The sequence below is a fragment of the Alligator mississippiensis genome, chromosome 1 (genome assembly GCF_030867095.1).
Source record: "Alligator mississippiensis isolate rAllMis1 chromosome 1, rAllMis1, whole genome shotgun sequence".
NCBI classification, from domain to species: domain Eukaryota; kingdom Metazoa; phylum Chordata; order Crocodylia; family Alligatoridae; genus Alligator; species Alligator mississippiensis.
The window spans coordinates 17,637,121-17,652,821 of NC_081824.1; positions in this window are offsets into that span (position 1 = coordinate 17,637,121).

Genomic DNA, 15,701 nt, shown 5'->3' on the forward strand with positions numbered 1-15,701 from the left:
TGGAATGGATAGGTGGTAGTGTGGTGGCAGTGTTTGCAGATGTAATGGTGAAGATAAACCTGAAGGATGGGGGTAGGCTGATGGTTCAAAGGATTTTGACAGGGAGTTTTTTCCCAAACATATGGAAGAAAGGACAAAGGCACTTGTGGGAAAAACGAAACCCTAGACATAGAGTATGACCTTATTGGCAAAGCAAAACCAAGGTTGTTGTCATGCTGAAAGTTCGTATAAGCAGTAGAAATAAGGTACTTCCTCCATGCAAAGCAGGTGTTATGTTAAGGCTCTGGAAGTAAAGAAAAAAAATTGAAGACCATAGAATTATTACTAGTTTTAGTCACCTTATCCCTTTAAAATCCTCACTTAATACTCAGACAATTGGACAGGGATTGGCATCAGTGGCTACTGATATTGATGGATATCAGATCATTGTCCTGTTCCTTTGGTCCCTTGAAACTATCTTCCTGTAAGAAAAAAGGCTCTGAAAAGCTCACCAGAAATTAGAACTCTCACTTTAATTCCAATAAGCTAGAACTGTGAGTGTGAGAAATGAAGAACTAATAATAGACATATAATAATACATTTCTCCAGAACACTAGAGACAAGATATTAGAATGGCATGTAATAATAATAAAAAGCCCTCTGTTACAGTGACAAGACTAGGGATTGGAATGACTCTGATATTACTTTAGAAATGTTTAAGTTATGCATGATTTAGAACAAAATAAAGGCATGATGTCTGAAATGGCTCCTTCCTAAATAAATACTATGTGAGCAGCTAGGACTGAAAGATGGTAGTATGCATTTTCCATAACAACTCAGTCAGCATGAGCACACTAGTGGCACGTCTGTCTTGTGGTCTTACTGGCTGCATCTACATGAGACACAGACTGCACAGTAGTCTGATTCTATTGTATAATGCCGTCACGTGGCAAAAACCATGATGCAACATTACTATGCAGTAGTATTAAGCTACTGTGCAGTAGCATCACAAAAAGGGGGTCATTGGCACTACTGTGCAGTAACTCAGGTTACTGTACAGCCATTTAGTACTTGCTTATACAAGTACTAAATGACTGTGCAGTAACAACTGTGTAGTCAGTGTCTCGTGTAGACATGGCCACTGTGTTAGGGAGTAGTGCTGTCCAACACATCAAGTTGTACAACATGGCTAATAGGTCCATGTTGATCTGCAGGCATGCTAATTAACTTCATAGAATGGCAGGAATCACTGCCTTAATAGGGACCAGTGCCAGGAAAGGCTAGATAGGGCACAGGTATTATATTTTGTGAATAATATCAGGGGTTCGACATTTGTTCACTGTCTGCATTGGAATGAAAATGAGGCCTTTTCCAAACTAGAAAGAAACCCACTTCAAAGGAGTCAAGAGCCTTCTGGATAGGTACTGAGATAGGAAACCAGAGATACAGATACATCTCTCTACTCCTTCTGATACACAATAGGGACTGGGATATACTGCACCTTGGGGAAAATAGACTAAATGCCAGGCTAAAGATCCCCCAAAGGCTTCTTGTTTTCATGCTCAATAGTCTCTGCTGTTGAAGCTGCTTTGGCCTACATTCATTAATTCAGTATTCACTGGGCCAGGAAAAGAGCATGATAGGCTGACTAAGGTGGAGCATTTAACTGAGGTGGAAAAAAAACCATGCTCTAATACTTGCTCTGAAGGAGGCAGAATAGGAGTTTCCACCTGGTTCTCCAATCACTTAAGTGAGAGTCCTTTGGAACAGGCTCTTGACTGTTCAGGGGATCTCCCACTTTCTGTTTTCAACCAGATAGCCCATCTTTGACCTGAGAAGCAATAGGCATAGAAGTTTCAATTTTGACAAGCTGGCATCTTCCCCCAAATTTTAAATTGAAAATTTCCCCCGGGCTTCCCCCATTTTAGCAGCCACAGGCAACATAATAAATTTGATCCAACATAAACATTTGCTACATGAACTAAGCTAGATAGGTCAAAAATCTACAATTGCTGAATTTGAACAAATTGACTATGAGCAAGTCATGAAAACATTCTGAATGGATGAAGAAGGAAATATGACAAAAACAGGGAACAAAGATAGTAATACAAATAAGAGAAGACTCTTCAGTAGTGGGGAGCTCCAGGGAACTAGGTGCTAATACTTGTGAATTATTTTCTAGCATGCTCCTGAGTGTTTGGCGCTATTAACTGCATATAGAAATTGGTTATTTTGTATGCCACTATGTATGCCATTTTTAACATTTTACTGTATTCTTTGCTAGAAATCCAACATAAAAAACATTGAGTTACATGACTATGGTGCAATATATTGGCTTTTGAAGCTGCCATCTTAACATTTTCCAGAGGCTGGCTGGAGATGGTTTTGTACTACAACCCTTATTAATGTAAACTGCACTGTGCAGTTGAAATGAGCATCATTTTTTGTCTTCTCTTGTGATTGATCCCAGGACCTTTAGAGCTAAAGCATGAATTTAAGAGATTGAGTCTCCTAGTTGATGGCTATACAGACTTGTGAACCTGGCACACAAAGAGGCATGTAACCACTCTGTTTCTCAATGGCTACCTAGAAAAGTAGGTAAAAGTTTAAAACTTCTGGTCACCAAGACTATATGGATATTAAAATGTTGTTGGTCAAAGCCATTCCATTAATAGCATTCCACTGGTCTACAGCTACTTGAAACACAGAGACATACCCGCCTTGATCTGTTTTCAATATAGGTCAGATGACATGCAGTAGAATGCACCTGCACTACTGAGTTATGTAAGTTATAATGAGTTATAACAGTGGTTATAAGGGTCTATAAAGGCAGGTAACAATGCTATTCTACAAGGAAATGGGAGTAAAGGACTGTATTTTATCAGAGTTTACACTGGACATCAGGAACATTTCACAAGGGCATGAGCTACTATGACCGTGGAATAATTTTCAAAGTAGTTGAAATTCTTCTTTCATTCGACACTGGAGCATTAACAATACTTCTGGAGATTCAAGTGTGATCTTGGAGACTTAACAGGTCCTTTTTGAGGGCTAAAAACACTTGACTATATTTCTTGGCAGCTGTCTCTCTTTTGCATGGAGGTCGTAGTTCCTTGGCATTATACATAGTCCTGGAACCGGTGGACAACACTCTAGACGGCCAGTTATTCTGTGCTGTCCCAAAATTTACATTTCCCAAGTCAGCATGGTTTCTGCAGGAGCAGTGCACTAGTGTGCCTTTAACTACAGACAATCACTTCATTTCTCTGCTTCTATTTTTAAAAGGTTTTGAAGATACAATACAAAACCTTGTTGGAATCTGTACCAATGAGGACACCATTTGTTCCTGCACAGATTTTCCTGCAATTTGGACAAAAAGCAAATAAATCTAGGCAAAATTCTCCTAAACCAGCCCTAATCCTGGAATCCCTTTCTCTTATTTATCCAGCGTGGTATCTTCACCTTCAGGCATTCACACTGGGTTTAGTGGGACTATCTAAAGGGTAAGATACGATTGAGTGTGATCAAGGGGAACACAACCGCACCCAAAGAGTAGGTAAGGTGCCACCCTGCAATCTGATGTCCTGTTAAATCAACTTTCCTGCTGCTCACAAATAAGGACTGTTTGTTAAAGTCTTCATCTCCATCTTGGCTAAAGTGGAAAATTTAAAGATGGAAGTGGAAGTCAGCTCCGACCCTCTGGTTCTACGATAAGAAAAGGAATAAAAATGTGACATGTTTGTTATACACAGAAGGTATTAAAGAAGATTGCAAGAATACAACTAAACAAGTATATTGGAGAAAAAATAAAGAAGAAAGATAGCAGGGGATGTTAGATCAATCTCCCAGAGGTTTTCATCTGCTATCAAAGTGCAAGATCAGAGAAGAAGTCAGATAAAATATTACAGGATAGAATGGGGAATTGAAGCATAAAAGTTAGAAATAGCCAAAGTATTATATGAAAGCTTTTCAAATATGTATAAAGAACACTAAAATATGCTGACTGTCTATGCTGTGCACACTATGCATCCATTTCCCTACAAGACACTAAGCTCAGCACAGCAGAGGTTTGAAACTCAGTAGGAAAAGCAGCAGATCTGCACTCCTGGTGAGGTTTACTATAGGATAGCTAACTTGGGGCAAAAAATGTCTGTTCTTAAACTACATTCCTACTCTGAAAAGTAACTTTCTTAAGTGTGTATGTAGTTTCCATACTTGCAGCATTAAAACACTTTGAAATCTTCACCATAATAACATTGAGAAAGCAGGGATGTCTTGTTTTTCCCTTTTTGCAGTAGGGAATTTAGAGAGTGAAATCCAACTGCAACTGGCAGCCTGTTTACCTCATCAGATAATGATTCAATCCTGAGAAACAAAAGGCCCAATCCTACTTCACCTTTACACACCAAAGTGGCATTTCCACAGAATTTAGATTCGACACTCGTCCACGCTCAGAAGTGGGGTTACATAGGCTACCAGGGGCACATGCGACTCTGTGTAAGTCCCCAAAAATTTGGTCAGAGAAAAACCCATGATTAGGGACTATTTGATGGCAGCTGAAGAGGAGGAGGAAAGGGATATTTCCAACACTACCTAGAGCACCCTTTAGCCTTTGCCTTGAAGTTGGCCCACTGGGAAGATGAGAGGGAAAGACATTTGAGGCCAGGATGCAAGCAAGCATGAGACAGAGTGGTTCAATGGGGTTGATGGAAGGGAGGGGACCATGGGATCTGGCCCCTAAAGTCTTTTTGACATCTTGCATTTAATAGCCATTGGATAAGTAGCAAAGAGATAGTTTCTGCTGTATTGAGGATAGGGACCTGGCCTCCTTCCCTTCATGGCAAGTGTTTCTACACGTGAACCACACTCCCTCTGACTTACTTTCCTCCCCTTAGACTCACATGTCTTTCCCTCTTGGGTCTCCAGTATGCAGCTTCAAAAGGGTTGCTGAAGATGCTTCTTGTAGTACTTAGGAGTGTAAGGGTGAAATAGGATTCAGCCCAATGTGACCTAACCAACATGACATAGGACATCTGTGCCAGAGCAGGGCATTAAACATAGGCCTCCTCACTTCTGTGGTACATACAGATGTTCAGGGAAGTTAGTGGGAGGTTAGATTGCCTTAAAAATGGTCACCCAATCTAATTTAGTTTGCTCAAGTGTGGGCCTTACACTTAGATCCCTAGTTAGGTCCATCTAAGTGGAAACTGTACAGCCATTCAGGGCAGTTAGATCAGTTTTAAAACGGCTGACCTGATCCAAGTTCATTGTACCTCGGAGGTAGTATAACTTAGATTGGGTTAGGCGAGACCAATCCAACTGAACTTCTGTCCAGGTTCCAGTGCAGCCTGGGGCTGGAAAAACCCAGCCTCTGGCCCCCAGCCCAGGGCTGTGCTTGTCCTACCTGCCCCTCTGGCACCAGGCTATTTTCATCCCCCACCAGCTGCTCCCTTCATTCCCAAATGGACACCCTTCTCCACCCCCACCTTTCCCCCCAACTTGACTTACTTTAGATTGGGTGGCCATTTTTCACTTGATCCTCTTCCTAACCTCCCATAATGTCTGTACATACCCCTAGAGTAGTTCCCTAATTACTGGATCTTCCTTTTTTTCTCAAGTTTGCAAACTATTTTGATGAGATTCCAAATTTTTTGTCTTTCTAATTAGTCCAGTATTGAATTTGTTCAGGTTACCTGTAAAATGATGATTTTCTTAACTACTGGCATGGCAATATCAGTACCTTATCTGAAGGACATGTTGTCCTTTTTATGGCTTACATTATGCCATCATCAATAATGTTCATACCCCTGGGCCTAGTTGGTAATGCATGAGCCGAAGAAGTATTCAACCTTCTTATAGACTTATGTTAGCTTTACAGTGCTAACAGGAGTGAGGAAGTATTAAAAACTTCTTTAAGTCACTAGGGCCTACACTATGCTGAAAGGATGCAGCTCACCACAGGGAGAAACACGTTGCTGTCCTGGCCTTGGAGAACCCAATGGAAATAACTTTGCCTCAAGAGTTTGGTTCCTTCTCTGCTTTTTCCTGGTTTTAGGAATAGCACAGAAATTTGTCTTGATTCAGCCTTGCTATTACGTGGGAAAAATGAAGTGACATGGAGACAGAAATTATGGAGTCAGGGCACCGTTCTAAGGTATAAAATGGGACAAGAAGATGCTTCAAGAGTTCTCCAGACTTTAGTGAAACCCTGAATCTATCAGGCCTTTTACTCCACACTAAGATGACTAGACTGCAACATGCTACTGAGAAAAAAACTGGGCTTGGTGTTGAAGACATGGGATCAATTGGATTCATACAGTTCCCATAACACTTTCCTGCCAGATTACCATTTTTTGTAGGCTGCCCTCAGTTTAATGGAATCAGTGAGCTGTAGCAGTTTATACCAGCTGCAGTTCTGGTACCCAAACTCAGCAAATGTTGAGCTTTTTATGGGTTGCCGATTACTAACAGAAAATATTTTTACTAGCTACTCTCCATTTTTAATCTGGGAGAGGGAAGGGAGGGGCTCTTTGCAGACAATGCAAATTATCAGTAAAGAGCTGTTATTTTAACAGGTTATCCAGCTGCATGGAGAGACACACAGGGTATCTCTACTCTGCATGCCGAATGTTGTGCAGAGATCCTTGTGCTAGTTTTAAATGAGTTAGCTCAGGGACTGTAAGCAATCTTGCTGTGGAGTTCATTAGAGTATTTTAGCCTCCTTTGGAGCTAACTTAGGTATCTCTGCACTAGACTGCAGCATGGAAGGTAGACACATTTTTAAACAGAGGTTCATAATGTGGAGTGGGCATTGTTTAACCTATGTCTTCTCAGTTCACTAGCTAGAGTAGCTTTTCACTCTCTCTTTCTACTTTCAGTATTTCCATCTATAGTACAGTCCAGCACAGCCACTGAGCAGACACTTTTAATACCGTGGACCTAAATAAGTGCATTCTAATTGTACCATAATGCACAAAAGGTTGGAAAGTGCATCACTTTCTTACACACCAAATCCCTCCTTTAAGTCTGCATTCTAATAGGAGTTCATGAATTATGTAAGCAACACAATGAGAACATTTTGAAATGGGGTTTGCATCTGCTATAAGACTTAAAATTTAATGGATTTTTAAGTAATTAGCATGAGCTATTTACCACGCCAAGTTACATTGGAGGAGAAGCTGAATATAAAAATAAATATGATTATGATATGCATAAATTGCTCATTTCTTGAAGTATTTTGTTTTATTAAAAAAAGGCAGTGCTTAAGCAGGCTATCCAAATTGTCAGCAAGAATATGAAATAAATTGTGTGCTCTTTTTAACATTTTCTTTTGTCATTTACAGGATGACAGCCTACTTCTGTGCTAGCTTTGATCTGACATAATGCAGCACATCTGTAATGTAGCATGTCATAGGCATTTTTTTAATACATACTGTACATGTTCAGCTCATCTAGGGAATCTCACCAAATTATCTCCGCCTTTCATTTCTTTAAATTGAGCCTTTGGCTCCCTGGTTAAGGCACAAGACTGGCAGTCACGGTATCTAGTTTATACTCCCAGCTCTGCCATCAACTAGATTAAAGGACACTTTAATTTAGAAAAAAAGTCACAGGAAGAACCAGTGGCTGGAAGTTAAAGCCAGACAAATTCAAATGAGAAATAATACATGTATTTTTTACAGTGAAGAAAAGTAATCATTGGAACGCCGGTGGATACACCATTTCTTGAAGTTTTTCAGATGTAAAATGGATACCTTTCTAGAAGATGACATGCTGGAAGTTTGGGCTGATTACTAGGGTAAAAAGGTGAAATTCAATGACTTTCATTATTCAGGAGGTCAGAAGGTCTAATAGAACCTCCTGGTCATAACAGCTATGAGTTCCTGTGTGAACTAGGAGAAGCCACCTATATTTTCTGTACCTCATTTTTTCTCATCTACAGCAATAAGCTAATAAATAGTATGTTGTGAGGCCAACGCATCAATGTTTAGATACTAGGTGATTAGTTCTTCTGATGAAAATTGTTATAGAAGGGAAAAAGAACAGTGTAATGACTGTTGGCCTCATTCACTGATAATATTATCAATTCATCTATATCAGTAATGCAAAAAAAAAAAAAGAAAGAAAGAAAGGAAAAAGAAAAAGAAAGAGTTGGGGTGAAATCTCTTTATCTGAGAGTGACTTAAAATATAGGGTGATTTTCAAAAGTGCTCAGTGTTGGCCTGGCTATTCATCTTTAGAAGCCAGTGGTGAAACTTCCATTGGCTTTAACAGGAACAGAAATAGGCTAATACTAACTATTTGCTTTTGAAAATGCTTTCCATGATATTTTAGAGCTAAATTCTTCTCCAGGGCCTACCCAGAGCTCCATGAATTCTAAGTAGGAGGAAAGAAAAGCCTACTAGTCATTCATTCTTATGAAGTTTGAACTGATTATTTAAAAAAGCCCCAAACAATTAAAGCTGATTTACAGGTTTAGCAGGAATGAGTATATATTTCAATATATACTGCTCTTTTTTGTAACTCTGTCACACTGGCAGACTGTTACAGAATTATATTGTTACTAGAATCAAGCTATTGTCCCAGACAGTCTGGATTATAAATCCCAGTGGCTCTATTAAGTGAAAAAAAGTCTGTTGGGGATGGCCACATTTAGCTTCCTCTTGCTCTCCATTTATTGCAGATTATCCAGTCAGGTCGTTTGAGAGGGAATCATTTCTGTTATTAAAAAGCCTCTTCATACTAGTTCATTTGCTATTCTTAAATCATTCCAGACAGATGCCTAAACCGCGTCTTATTCATGCTCTTCTTGTGACAGGAAAGTCATAGGCACACACTTTTAGCACTGTTTGGGAAGTATGTTCTATCAAAGCCACCTGTATTTTCAGGCACATTAGCAATGTCTTCAACCTGCAAATTAATCACAATATTAATTGCATCAGAATTTTCTACTCTACCACTGATAGTTGATTTGCCAATCCCAAAATCATTAGCTATCTGTAGCTGCTTCCAGATGGCAATGGCAACCCACTTCTGGTTTAATACAGACCCTTGTTTTCTGCCCTGGGCCCCAGCCCCGTGCTGTAACTGCTCTGCGATCCTGGTCCCACCTGTCTGCCCCTTCCCCCCACCCCGTGGCCCTGTGGCTCATCCACATGACTGTGTGCGTCCTGACTGGAGGGGTCCCAGGCCAGTCTTAGAGACTCCACTCACTCTGTCTGGTGCCTCCAGCAGTGGGTGCAGGGCAGACGGGTTGAGGCCAGAAAGGATCAATTGCCCCCACCCTTCCACTGCTGCAGCTGGCCAGGTCAGCACTGCCCCCAGCCACTCTTTAAGTGGTCATCCAGCCCAAATAATTGTCCACCCCTGATATAAGGCTTCTGCAGGAATGTAGCATATCCCAAATATCTCCAGTCTGCCATCTCCAGCCGCAAACATAGAATGACCTCTGCCCGAAGCCTCTCTGCCACATCTGAAGGTTAGCAATCAAAGAAGCAGTGCCTATAGTGTCTTCCATAGTTTCCCTTTCTATCCTATTATGATAACTGCAACCACAAGAAGGAGCAGCTTCATCTACCTGCAGCGGATCAACACGAGGGTCTTGACCACATGATAAACAAGACTAAGACCATGCACTAAACACCTTTTTGGAGAAACAGGATTAATTGTAGGGACAGACACCATACTTAGCAAGGAGGCAATGCTGCTTTTCAAACAGAGCTAACAGTAATGGGAAGTCCGAAGGCAGATCCCATAATACAAGCCACACATATGCCTTCTTCTGAATTGCAGAATAGACAGCTTGAGTCCTCATACTTAGATAAGCAGGGACATGCTCTCCAGCTTTACCAGCTGTCTCAAGCAGTACAGTTCCTCCTCTGAGCTTTCCTTCTCAACCCAGCCCATCCTCAGCTTGGTTTCTAGAGCAAGAGCATGGTATGCACGTGCTCTCTTTGCAAACTTGTACGTGGTTCACATTTTTGTTCCCAATCTACTTCCTCTCTCCCATTGCTGGTACTTGTTCTTTCTCTCTTCCTTCTCCAGCATATGTAGAAAACTTGCTTTGGGTTGGCCCTTTCCACCTGCCAGCCCTTGTTCAGTCAGTGAGTCACAGTTCACCCAAGGAATAAAACCCATGTCTCTTCTTTGTTCCGGGGTAATGTTTTTCTGCCACAATCTCTTGTCTTCAGTTTGGAGAGATGCCTGTCTCCTCCAATGGGAACTAACCATTCTACCATTGACCACTCAGGCTTGCCATCCCTTCTGGAATAGCAGCAAATTTGTGACATGAAAGCTGGGGGTGGTGACCTCCGCACGACATGCCAATCAGAATGTCTCCTCTTATTCCCCCAAAATGACTTGGGATTGAGCAAAAGACACTGAAGGGAAGAGTTCACAATCTTGGAAAAACCTCCATGAAATATATTGACAGGCTAATAACACTTCTGCAAAGGGATTCAGGACAGACAGACATTTCTTGCATGACACAATATGAAAAAATTCCCAGGGAAGTTCAGACAAGTGAGCTGGGGGACTACATTCCCAGAAACCCTAGGTCCAGATAGCATGAGGGTAGATCTAATTACAAAGATGTCTTCTGTGTGGCTCTGTGGTGTGGACACTCCCAGGTAAGCCTGGATGCACGTGCTTAGGAGTCTTGACCTAGATATCATCCACACTGTAGACATGGCCCAGGTCCTATATTTGCGAAGGCTTTTCCTGCCCAAAGGCTACACCTAAAGAGAAGATCTTGTCCATTTTTTGTAGGTGAGTTTTGCCCCTCTTTAGCAGTGTTTCTTCAGTGTTATTTAACCAAGGTGATGTTGGTGCATGATGTGCTTCTCCCAATGACATGTAGAGTAGAAAGCTGGTGGAAAGCTAATATATGGAGATTCTTAGGTAGCACAGTAATGGTTGAACTCATAAAAGCTTAGGAGTTAGATGGTGTCAGGGGAGAAAGAGGTGGAACTTCTCTATTTTTTATCTGGCCCTTGTATATCTCAGTCGTGACTGCTCCCAGCTGCTGCCCAAGTGTGACATGCAAGAGGATTCTTCTGGCACTGTGTTATCTCCATCCCATTCTCCTTCCCTCCCCCTTCAGTCATCTTTCTGACCTGTTCTCTCATATCAAGGAATTTAATCAACTAATACACATTACTTTTCTGCTTTGCAAAACTGTCCTCTCAAAAACCATGTGACTTGCAACCAAAGAATACATTAATTAGATCAACCCAACCGCTCCTTCCCCCCCAACCTTTCTCCACTCCACCCCAGGAGACTGAGGAGCAGAGTTCAATGCATTTTGTTTGCAAACAAAATTGCAGCATCCATCTTGTCGGTTTGATTGGGGTTCTTTACTAAATGGTTTTTGCAGTTGTTGCCATAGTAGCAGGGTGGTGACTTTTTAACCCAGGAGAAAAAGACAAAGAGAGACAGCCGAGTACAAGTAGCTTTCAGGCTGGGGATTTGATTGATCTACTCTGTGCTGGAATTAATTTTTCCATTTATTAATGTTTTGTGTTGAATTGAAACTTTGAATCACGATGCTCCTAAATTGATTCAGATTGCATGCAAGACACAATTAAAATTATGACTAGAGGTCCGGCAGAAAGAAAAAGCACTACAATGAAACCACCTGTTAAACCTGGATTGGACAGGACCATACGTATCAGATGGTGAATCCAGGGAAATTACACGAGGAATGTTCTGTTTCTCTCTTTCTCTGCACTTGATATTCTTAAAAGAACACGTTTATGAGAAACGTTGTGGACTCAGATCAAGTCACCCTGCATAACTCCGGAAGCTATGAAGTGCAGCAAGAACAGTAAGTTTGTGTTGCATAGTTGATAGGTCACATCGCAGGCCTCCATGCACTGATCTCCTGGATGATACAGGACTTTAAATTTAATCCAGTTACTCCAGGATGGAGACCAAAAACCTTGTTTGTCTGAAGCTTATCTTCCAAAAAGTCCTGTAGTCCTCAAGATCAGGTGAATCTTCTGCTTCCTGTGGCAGTTTGTTCCTGCGGTAAATCACATGCACTGCAAAAAAGTGGGCCTCATTTCTCTGCTACAGATTTGTTTTCTCCTCTTTCACTGTCATTGTCTTGGTTAAGCAACTCCACTTTGCCAAGTTAAATGAATCTGATACCTGCAATCCCAGACATCTCTGTCATCTTTGATTCACCTTTGATTCAGCCCTCCCTTCCTTCTGCCTCCGTTTGTGTCTCTTTCTGAGGATCTCACCAATTTCATTCAAGGAAAAAAGAAGGACAGCATACAATGTGACATCCCTCTTTCCTCTATGTGCCTCACTTCCCCATTCCTACCTGCAACTCCCTCCTCTTCCTCCCCTTCTCCTCTTCCAACTCCTCTATTTGCCCAGAGGATCCTAAGTCCACTTCACACCTTGTAGGTGAAATAGGATCTAGCTCTTACTTCCCTCAGTGAGAATTAGCCCACCCATGTAAGACCTGAACTTTTACCCTGTGCTCTCTGCATTCTGTGGCTGTCCTTTCTGTGCTAATATTGCTCTTGCTGGTATCATATTAGCTTGAGCATCTATATCTAATAAATAACTGTCCCATTGGCTTTCAGGGCAATAGTCCTTTCGTCTTTGCCTGCAGCCTTGTCCATTGCTTCTCTGAAGAGTTTCTCCAAGTCAGTGGTGCTGTCTTCATGAGGTTGAGGTGTGTTTTATTGTACTAATCAACCCATGAGTCAGGTATGCCAGAGAAGAAGGTATAGAACTGTACCTATCCTTATGATTCAGGCTGACTTGACTCTGGCTTTTGGAAATAATATTTATTCTGACTTTAAACTCCACAAAACTTTCTGCAGCAGATTTTTTTTCCTGGCCGTGGTCAGGGCATTGTACATCTTCTATAAGCTTCAGTCTGGACTGTCTATCTTCTTTTACTCAACAAATTCAAGTTTCATTATTTAGGGTTAATTCTGGGTCTTCTAGGAGTCTGCCTCTGAATGTAGTGTCCCAGATTCCAACGTGGTTTCCCCTCCTATCAGGGGCTCAGCTAGCTTCAAAGCATTTCAAAACTTGCTTTGCCCTTAGATTAGTCACAAAGTCTTACAAATTTCCCCCTTCTCTTTTCTACTTTGTGCTTAGAAGCATATTGCTCCCATGCTTCATTTTTATTGGAGTGCACTACTCAACAATTTGCGGTAATACACTTTCATAGTTAGCCTCTTCTGTTAGAGTTAACTGAAAACTACTGAAAAAAATCAAGTGCTTCAGAACCCAGGTATTGTCAAAAATAAAGCTATCTTCTGGCCGTCTTCCTTTTTGCTGGCACCGCTTGCTTGCTTAAATAGAGCGTAGCACTGTTTAATCCTTTTCCTTTTTTTCTTTACATTTTCATAGAGTTGCAACCTCAGTGTGGCTTTTAACTGCTCCATCTTTCCACTCAGCATTTTTGCTTTAGTTTGTTTTACTCCTGGCACAGTGTTTTGTTCAACAGTCACTCAGAGGTAAGGCATTTGACAGAGGTCTGCTTCATTCAGCCTCTGAGTTCCAGCCGATCTGCAATGTGTGCATGGGGCTTTGCACCATGCCACAACTGGGTCCTGCTGGCTCATTCCTGAGCTCCTTAAAGGTAGAGTTCCTTGCAACTAGGTCTATCTGAATGATTCACAGACCTATCACCCTATTTCAGAGATGCATAAGTTAAAACTTTATCCTGTTTCTCTGATATATTTTTTGTGGACGGTTAGCTGTCAGTTCACATTCAGCATAGTTAAAACTAGGGTCTCCACCTTACCCCTTTTCAAACCTTTCCTCCTACCTCTCTTCTTGATGCTGGTAACACCAGCATCATGCTTATCACATAGGCCAGTGATTCTCCACCAGGGTGTGGTGGTACCTTGGGGTGCTGTGAGAATATTTTAAGAGTGCTGCAGGATGCCACACAATATTAGGATAGTTAGGTGTGCAAACTTCTATACGTGATTGAAAGGATAGACCCAGAGTGCACAGTGACTAAAACATTCTGGCCCGTTGTGTTCCTGCTGCGCTCTTTGCAAGAGAAGAATTGCTCTACTATTTCTCCATGTTCAAAAAATGAGTGAGAGCTAAGAGACAACATTTTCTGAGGGGTGCCTTGTGTCTAAAAAGGTTGAGGACTGCTGACTTAGGCCCATAACTTGGGCAGTATTTTTCATGTGAACCTCTCTCTGAATCCTCATATACAGGATAAGTCTAAGTCTCACCCTTTCTTTCTGTATGACTTCTGTATGATATAGAAGGCAGGATAGATACCACTTTACAAATGAACTGCAGCTGGTTTCAGATTCATGTTCATTCATTCTTACATATAGAGATTGTCCCATCAATCCACTGTAGATAACACAAGGGCACTGTAAGTAGGTGATGGCATAAATGATGCTGGTATAAATGCATGTGAATGAATGTCAGATGTTATACTCCTTGTTATTTGGTCCAGTGATAATGTGCTCTTTGTTGATGAGCGGGCACAGCAGGCATTTGGATCCATTGCAAGACTTGGTGCCTCAGTGAGGATGGGAGTTAGTTGGCCTATTGCTTGAGAGACACCGTGTGAGTTTGGGGGGGCTGTTTGTAACCCCAGACAGATTTTTCCCCCCATAGTTATCATGAATCAGTCATCCTTTTCCAGGAGGGGTTGAAGACCTTTACCAGTGTGTCTAAGCAGGGGTCTCTGACCTTTTTAAGTAGGAGATCAGCTTTGGCATTTAAAAGCAACTCAAAATCTATTGTGTGCTGCTGCCACTCCCCCCCCCCCCCCAGCAGGTAAGTCTGTGGGGAGGGAGGGGGCGAGAGCAGGTTGGAAAAAATTATTTGGGGGTGTGCACTCCCCAGCAGGTAAGTCCCATGCAGCCAGGGCCCCACTTAACTTATCGCTGCTCCTGCCTCTGCAGCACTGTCCCTCACTGCCAGGGCCTTCATCTAACCCCCACCTCTTCCCTCCGCCATGGACTGACCTGCTGGGCTGAAGTGCACACGTGCATGAACTTGGGCACTCAGCCCCCCACCCCAACCTCAGATCAACTACAAGAGGCTCCAGGCTCTACCGCAAGACGCTCCAAGATCTGCCGGTGGATCAAGATCATCTTGTTGGTGACCACTGATCTAAAGTTTTCAAGATGAGGTCTATAGGGGAAAGCCAGAGGGATTCTATTGCCCTGGTATTGCTATTGTATCAGGTCAGAGCGAAGTCAGAGTCTGGCTTTGTTGATTTGAATGGCTACAGTTTGGGGATTGCATTGTAATTAGAGGAATCCTTGTTTCAGAACCTTAATCTGTTCATGCCAGTCAGTGGGCTCAGTGCAGATTTCATAGACATTAGGGCTGGAAGGGACCTCAGAAGATCATTGAGTCCAGCCCCCCACCCGAAGGGCAGGAAGTCAGCTGGGGTCATAAGATCCCAGCAAGCTAAGCATCCAATTTACTCTTGAAGCTGTTCAATGTAGGTGCTTGAGCCACCTCCGATGGCAGGCTGTTCCAGACCTTGGGGGCTCGGACAGTAAAGAAATTCTTCCTTATGTCCAGCCTGAAATGGTCTTGCAGGAGTTTATACCATTTGACCTCATCATCCCTTGGGGCGCTCTGGTGAACAAACGTTCCCCCAGATACTGGTGGTCACCCCTGATAAACTTATAGGTGACCACCAGATCACCCCTGAGCCTACGGTTTTTCAGGCTAAAGAGCCCCATAGCTTTCAGCCTGTTATC